The sequence below is a fragment of the Uloborus diversus genome, chromosome 10 (genome assembly GCF_026930045.1).
Source record: "Uloborus diversus isolate 005 chromosome 10, Udiv.v.3.1, whole genome shotgun sequence".
NCBI classification, from domain to species: Eukaryota; Metazoa; Arthropoda; class Arachnida; order Araneae; family Uloboridae; genus Uloborus; species Uloborus diversus.
In genome coordinates, this window is record NC_072740.1 from 45,078,944 (window position 1) to 45,087,808 (window position 8,865).

Here is an 8,865-nt window from a genome sequence, read left to right on the forward strand (position 1 = left end):
AATTCTAACCATTTTGTATACATTAAATTAATCCTTTTTTTTTTCTGAAAGTGGTTTGGATAATCAGCTATTTAGATAGTTGGAGTTTGGATACTTCAAATTCTACTACAGCTGTAAGTAGGCCTGCCAGATTTCTGAAATGTTCAACTGGGGCACCAGAATGCCCCCTCCCCCCACCACACACAATCCAGAGTTAGGGGTGTTTCAAAGAGTATACACCCTTGGCTGTTTTTTAGAATGTTCAGAGGGTAGTTCATTCTCAAAGCTTTGAATAAATGATCACTAATTATGAACCAAAACCAAAGGTAATAATGACACAAGCAGATAAATTTAAACGTTTCATTTCTTATGTGTTAAAATTTATAAGTTACTTAAGTACAAAGAAACACTTTGTGAATAAAAATGTAACGAAGATATTTGCATTTACTTTTAATTGACTAAAACTCTTTTTAGAAAGTCTTTTTTGATTTTAATCTGGTCGTGAAAACCTTCACAAGCCAATCCAATATTAATTGTACACATTAATGCTACAAATGACAAAATAATTATTCTAAATAATGCTTCTCAGTTAATTAGTTTACTTTTTCTGTCAACTGTAATCAAATTTTACTGGGACGTGGAATAAACCAGCGGGGACACTGGAATTTTGTCCGAAAACCCGGACGTCTGGCAAGCCTAGCTAATCAACCTAGCTAGTCAACCAGAAATTATAGTGTAAATTTTTAGAATGAAAATTTTCTGTGAATATCCTTTTACTTAAGTGATTAGTATATTTAAGATAGTTAAAAATATAAAACTAAAATTGCATTTATTTTGTTCGTGCTCTACTTGTCAAAAAGTATCTTCATTTCTGCAGATAACTTGAAAGAAATTCTATGTTTTAAATTTTCTCCTGAGCACGTAAATTATTGTATTGTAGTACTAAATACATGTATTAGTTACTTTATTTACATTGTTAGCATAGTTCCACATGTATTTAGAGCCAAATAATTACAAATATAAAAAATGTTTGAGTTTTCCTTATCATCCAGTTCCTAAAATGTTCGTTCAAATACTGATAAATGACTACATTAAATGATAATAAAGAACATAATAATAAATTATACCAATAAAGAATATTGGTATAATTTAATGAATTAACTATTTTCAACTTTTCACACGTCATTAAAAAAATTCTAATGTGATATTTCAGTGAAAAAATGATATTTAATCCTTTTTAACAGGATTTTTCAGAAAAAAATAAGTTTTTAGAGCATGTTTTTTGAAACATTGATGTTTTTTTTTCTGATGTATTGAAATTATTTTTTTTTAAACTTGAGGTGTAATGTGGCAGGCCTCCTCGTGGTGCACCCTGGTTAACACTAAATGTGTTACGGCTTTGCCTCCAGCCTTGTGTCTCTGGTCATTTTATTTAAGATTTGTGCAACATGTGTTACAATATGAAAGTGCTTCGGATATGATATTCAGATAATATACACATGCAAGAGTGCAGAGACCTGGTAAAATTGATCCTATTCTCCTTCCAGAGGATCCCGGCTCACTGTGGGGTCCCTTATAATGAAGCTACTGACTTTTCGACAAAAAAAGATGCCCAGGTCCTTCAGAAGCCTTTGAAAGCTCTTTCATTGTACTATACTCCTAATTAAAAGGAGATATGCTTATAGATTCAAACAAAGTGCTGTGCGCCTCTACTGACAAGTTTTAAGCCCCTTTGATAGAGGAGGCACAGAGCATCTCAACTTTCCTAGAAGTGCAGCCAGGCCCGGCTCCTGGGGTAGGCCACACGTGTCACCTTCTGGGGCGGCGAATTTTAGGGGCAGCAAATTTCATGATGGCAAAAAGTTAGGAGGTAAAAAAAGAAAAAATAAATGAAAATTCTAATTTTTTCCTTAGTTTTTTCCTTTGCAGAAATGCTTGAGATTTTGCTCCATGATTTAAAATATATGTATGTATGTAGGTATATTTATTTTTTTATTAAGACAAGCAGAGGCAGCACTTGTAAACATCGCAGGGGGCCGCAAAACTACTAGAGCCAGCCCTGAGTGCATCTGTGGGCTCCACAGGACATGACTGGTTGCCTGCTTGTTTTTACTGGCTTAAAATTCAGGATTTCCCCTTTTGCCCTTTATGAGGAATAACTCAAATTTTCAATGCCTTTCATCTTGACTCGTGCTCTGCAATTGTTTTGTTCAGTGGTATTGGAGGGCAAGTGAACTAATGGTGCAGGGTTGGCCGGATTGGATCCAATGGTTTTTTTTTTTTTTGAAAAAAGCCATTTTAAAAAAACCTATAATTTAGCCCACTTTATGGGTTTTTTTAAACTTTTGAAATTTTTAATAAAATTAATTTAAACACTTTCACAATTTGAACTTATTTCTCTTATTTGTTCTTCACTGCATACAATGGGCATTTAAAACAAAACAAAAATTTTGAATTTCAAGTCCCTCTGAAGACTTAACTACATTGAAATAATATTTCAAAGATTTTGAATAAACATACATTAAAGCACCATTTATACGTTTATGAAGGGACTGTAGGAAAAGAGAATATAAATGAAAAAACGTATAATATGTAAATGTTAATGTGTTGACTTTGCAGGGACCAATTTGAAAAACATGTAATTGATAAAAACATATAAAAGAGAAACGTATAAAAGTGGATCCGCTGTAGTTTACTTTTTACTTTAACTGATCAAGAAATAATTCAAATTATCTTGACTAAGTCCTGTCAGGTCTGACTTTCTCAAGTAGATTGTACAGAGAAAACTACAATAGCTAAAAAGCTTTCATGTGTATTATTTTCTGCAAACCAACACATGTCACAAATCTCGAATAAACAAGATATATTTTTTAGAAAAAGCAGAATTTACAAACGGTCGGACAGAAAACAGAAAAGGATGAAAAATATTTTTATTAGCTTACAAAAAAGTTGAGTATTTCTTACTCTGTACAAAGAAATCGAAAAATAGGCAACATAAAATTCAAAAAAATGTCTTAATTAAGCTGGAATTAAGTAAAAAGGCGTTTAGACAATTTGAGGTTCAACTGCAATTTTGCATAATAAAATAAAATAGAATAAAGTAAAATGCAAAAAAAAAAAAACGTGACTGAAAAAGAACAATGGATTTCATCACTTGAGAAATAACTTGGTCTAAACTGTTGGTAATCATAAAAAGACCAAAACAAAATTCTGAAACTTCAACATTCCTGGGGTTCATAGTTTTTTACACTTTTTTTTAGAAAATGCTGAATCTTAACTAGTTTTCCAGTTTTTCCATCCCAAGGCAATTTCTACTCTTTGTTCATATGCTTACGCTACCATATGCTACAAGTGCCCCACCTTTTACCGAAAAAAGACAAAAAAATCCATTTAAAAAATCAGGTTTAGTTGAGTTTTATTTTAAAAAAACCCTGGGTCCATGGGCTTCTTTTAAAAAACCCAGATTTTTGCCAACCCTGTAACGGCGAATCTTCTGGGCATTTGAAAAAAAAAATAATACAAATGAATATTAAAATTTTGAACATTGCTGTTTTCAAACTAAGACATTTTGTTGTTGATATTGCATCTATATTTGTGACACCCCAACAGAGAGACTTTAGTTCTCACTAATGTGGTTTGAAACTACACTTCTTTAAACTTATACTAAAAATTTTCAGTGCACAATGATGGTATTTAATAAATAGGCTGTTTAATTATTAAACATTTCCTTTAAGAACACTCAGAGTTGTCTTTTTTTAACGGCAGGGAAAACTAAGAGGAAAAAACTGCGACAATCATTTTGTCCACTTTTTTCAGGAAATAAAAAATTCTTCATGAAAAATTAATAACTTAGCAATATCATTGATTCTTCTCATAGAAGGAGCATTTTTACATCAAATTATCACACATGCTTGGCATTGCATCTTAAAATCCCCTGTTACCTTTTCCATGGCTTATCAATTTTAAATGTATCACACATGTAGTAGTATACACACAATATTACGTGAAATATTGATTTAGTTGATTATTTCCTATTTTTAAGGTAGCTTTTTTTAAAACAGATGAATATAAAAATTGAGTTCTTTTGAATTTAGTAACAATCCTAAAAAAGTGTACTTTTGTTTTAAAATGTAAAATTTTCTAAATGTATATGTCTCTCATATGAAATATCATATGATAAAAAAAAAGAAATTGATGTTGATAAAGAAAATGACATTGAAATAAAATTGAGTTTTCACAACATTAATATGAGTTTACAGCTGAGCTTTTTTGTTTTGGTTCAAGTTTTTGTTTCACTTTTGGTTTAATATCTGATTGGAAATAACAAACTTCTTGTAGTATTATATGTGTTTAAAAATACGTATATATATATTTTTAAATATTTAAATATCTATTTTCTAAAATGTTGACCCTGCTACAAAATGTATTAAATTGAAATTTATTTCTTAAGAAATACCTTAAGGTGGCAAGCGGAAAGTGCTGCTCAGAAAAACTTTAGGCATGGAAATCTGAGAATTAATAAGCTGCCTGCTAAATTCAGCAAAAAGGTTTTTCTTTTTCAGTTGTCTGTAATTTGCAACTTTGGGGTATGGTGGACATTTAGTCTATTTTATCTATATGTTTTTTGTTTTTTTAAATGCAAGATGTTCTTTACAGTATTCATTAAATTTACCTTACTAACATGGTGTTACCTTTTGCTACTAACTAAAGACACAGTATTTTTTTTTTCATTAACTTATGGTTATATTTATTTATTTACTCTTATTTTTTTACTATGATAAAAATAACCCTTTCTTTTAGTCAATTACAATCTAATACTGCGAATTATGTTCAAAATTTGATTATTTTTGCAGTAAAAAATTACCTAAAAACAGTTGCACAAATTATATTGATTAAACTACAATAATGTTTTTACTAAATGATTAATTTAAAAGAACTTTTTAAATAAGTAATGTAATCAAATTCTATGATAACACTGTGAGACAAAATTTTACTTTTTTTCCATAACATTGAGTTAAACAGCTGATTTATGTAAATTTGGAACTGGTAAACATGAATAAACTTAATTCTTGTAACACGTACCATTTCAAAGTTATGGCAAATTAAAATTCCCATAAATGGCTAAAAACTAAATTTTGTAAAATCAAATCTAAACATGTTTATTACTTATATTTTGAATTTTAATGCAAATATATTAATAATATACACCCATACATTTCATTGTGAAGAGAAATAGCACAGGTGTTAGAATTAAGTGGAAAATAAGTCACATGTTTTAAAAGAAAATGATGAAAAATCAACTTTTCCTTGTATGAATAGTGAAATTCTCATCAATTAGAAACCAACAATAATCTCCCAAAATTTTTGCATTCCATTTTCATTGTTAACTTTCTTCTATACATTTAATATTTTGGTGAAAGTGTTCTCCTTGCTCATCACTCGCTATAACAAGATTAGGTGGAAAAAAATCGAAGTAAGAATGCAAATGGGTCATTCTTCAAAAAGTAACTTTTCTGTCGCACGTCTTTTACAGTAAAACTTTTAAGGAACAATTCATTTAACAATGATTTTGAATTTAATCAAAAATATATCTATTTAAACCTGCCAACAATTTTTTAATATTAATTTTTATTTTAGTATATTTTTGGTTCACAACATGTGTGAATTCTCACCTCCGTGGCATGTCACACACATGGTGTGACTGTTTATGTTGCTTAATAACTTGTTTAGTTACAAGTATATACTTATTTATTATTCTTTTAACAAGTGTCTCAAATACTAATTTTAAGTATATTTAATTATTTTAATATTGTGTTTTAGTTCCTTTTAGCAGGACAGGGAGTCATGACACACAATAAGTTCTCACCTTCGTTACCTAAACACAAAATGCCATTCCTCATTAACACGTGGTAGTAATGACATCAAATTTTATTTTCCATGATACAAGGGAGCCCCCTTGTTTATATTTTTCCATAGTTGAAGTTGTGAGATTTTTGTCAAAAAACAATAAGATTTTGCTTTAAAAACTTAGTGTGTTTCTTCTGACTTCTCACCTCTGGGAACTTGAATTTCAGGGATGTAAAGTAATGTAAAAAAAGAAGTGAACATGTTTTCATATGCTTAACATGTGCAGATTGCAGCAATGAAGAAAAACAATTTTTCCCTGAAAAATGTATCTATTATTAGGCCTATATTAAGGAAAATTCCTCACCTGCGTGAATCTCGCATCCCTGACAGACCTTATCAATGTCATTATTTCTAAGGTGAAAATAAATGATAGAGAGGAAAAACATCGATAATAGGAATTCTATTAAAATTATAAATTGCCAGTATATCCTCAAATTTACTAAATACTATATTTTAACATACATTTGAAACTACTAATCAAGCCATACTTTAATTAAGAGAGCTTAATATTATGTACCCACTAATCATTAAAATAGCAGATTGTTTGCACAATTATCAAAACCACGACTTTGATATAAAATTGGTGTCAATTTTCAAATAGTATTAAGTGTTTTCTTTGAGCAATTACGATTGCTTATTGTTCTCAGTTGACCGTTTTTGATGTTCCGTGCCTTTTTCAGCTTGAACCAGAAGCCTCTGCAGCAGCACCACCCACCGTCCTCTGCAGGCAGCACGTCGCGGCTGCTCCGGTCCTGAGCTATCCGCTTCTCCTTATCGGAGGCGTCCATGTCCTACACACACGCACGCTCACACACATACACACGCCTACATGCATACACACAGGTCTACGCACACACACAAGCCTACACACTTACACACACAACTATGCACACGTAACCGTCCAGGAGGAGAGGTGCTTGGGGGGGGGGGGGGACAGGAGCTGTTTCTAGAAACAATAACTTCAATGAGTAGGATTCTATCTCAGTTCGTGATTGCGAAAAACATAATTTGAATTCAAAATTTCAGAATTCAAATTAATTTTTTTTTATTTTTTATTAGTGAACAAGGAATTTATTATTTTTATTTATGAGTAAAATAATTGGAACTTAGCTGGGCCATTGTTTCTAGTTGCATCTAGTAGGTAACACTTTCATGTAAGAATAAAAAAAAAGAAAACAAAAGTTTCGAAATTGAAAAATATGTGTTCAAAATCTACGCTTTCTGGAGAATGACCCAAATGTATCTTCAAGGACATTCTGCACCTCATTGTTTCATATTTTTGAAAGTTTTTCACTTTAAAACTTGGCAAATTTAATTTTATGACTGACTAAAAAATCCTCAAAGTTTTCGTTCAAAATAAAAAAGTCTCTAGTTCTTTTTGGTGGAGATTTTCATCAAGGTCATCATTCTTTATAAGCTTTCTTATTTGTGGACTGACAAAAATGCCGAAATTTTAATTTAACATGACTCGATTCGGGAAAAATACTTTTCAAATACAAAAATTATTTGGCATTATTGTCTGTAGCTTTGATAAAACTTTTCATTGAGCAAAGTTTTATATATAAGGGCGGAAGAATTATTTTCTGACGGATTATTAAGAGATAAATTCAAAAACTATGTGTTGCCACTTCAGAAAATTACAGCAATTCTAATTGAAATAAAATATTCTATTAAACAATAACTGTTGTTCATGATATTTTTTACACTGTATATCCAAAAGCTGTTCTATACTTCTATTTATTGAAATAAATTATTTTTATCAAATTATAGACGAGGGTGTGGAAAAATGTTATAGAGGCTATAACTAAGAAATGTGACGGGTTAGACATCCATGTCATTTGGCAATTTCGGTTACAATCATGCAAGTAATTCAATACACATGGTATTATTCATGCAAGAAAAATCGTGTCATTCAGTGTAATTCTTCTGCATCAGCCTAAAAATTGTACGAATCTAAAATACGGAAAATCAGTGGATTTGCATTTTCTTCAATTTCTTCTTCTGCCCATACTTTTTACAAAAAAGTAGACAAAATAGCAATAAGAACACTAGCATATTCTAGTTTTGATCAATGATCGAATAAATCAGTGTGTCACCAAATTTGTTCTAGCTAAAATCAACAACATTATACTAACTTTTCCTATTCTAATTTTGATTCTGATTCTTAATTCATATGAGCTTAAATTAAGTTGTGCTTAATTTTTACATTTTTTTAAACATTCTTATAACCAAGTTTTAATTAACACAAAATAGTTTTCTGTCACTGTGTATTTAATTATTAGTATTTCAAATTTGCCCAATAGCATTTCAAGAAATATTTAGCAGAAAAGAAAAATTTTGCGAGTTAAAAACTTTGATTTGTATAATTTTGTATATCAATTTTAAAATGTTAATCATTTTTTTTTTAATGATAAAAATCATATTAGGTTTCCTGTAAGATGCTGTAACCATTTTATTATTTTTAATCTCTATATTTCTAACTCAATCCTTGATTTTCAACTTTACGTATTTGATTCACAATTGTTGAATTTATTTAACTATACTAGAAAATTTACAGGAGTTCATATCTATCATTGTATTGTAATAAAAGTTTGTTATGAAAGTAGTCTTTATGTTTTGTTTTTTTTCAAAATACAGTGAACTCCCAATTATCCACGGCCTTTCACACTTTCAAAAATAAATTACTTCCTTTCATGCAAACATTTTAACTGTCACTAAAAACAACAACTGTGCATAAAAAAGCAAGGGAAAGCTAAATAAGAATAACTTATAACTTCAATGCAGAAAAGTCTGCAAATAGAGAAAGTTTAGTTGTGCCAAAAATGTATAGGGAAGAGGAAGGACTTTTTTCAAGCAAAACTGGTTCGGACACTTGTTTACATTGGTATAGAGTAGATTTAAAAATCAGGTTTCAACTAATTTGGTTTCAATAACCTTGGAAAGTTTGCTGTCATTAGATGAGAGGGTGGAAAAAAAAAA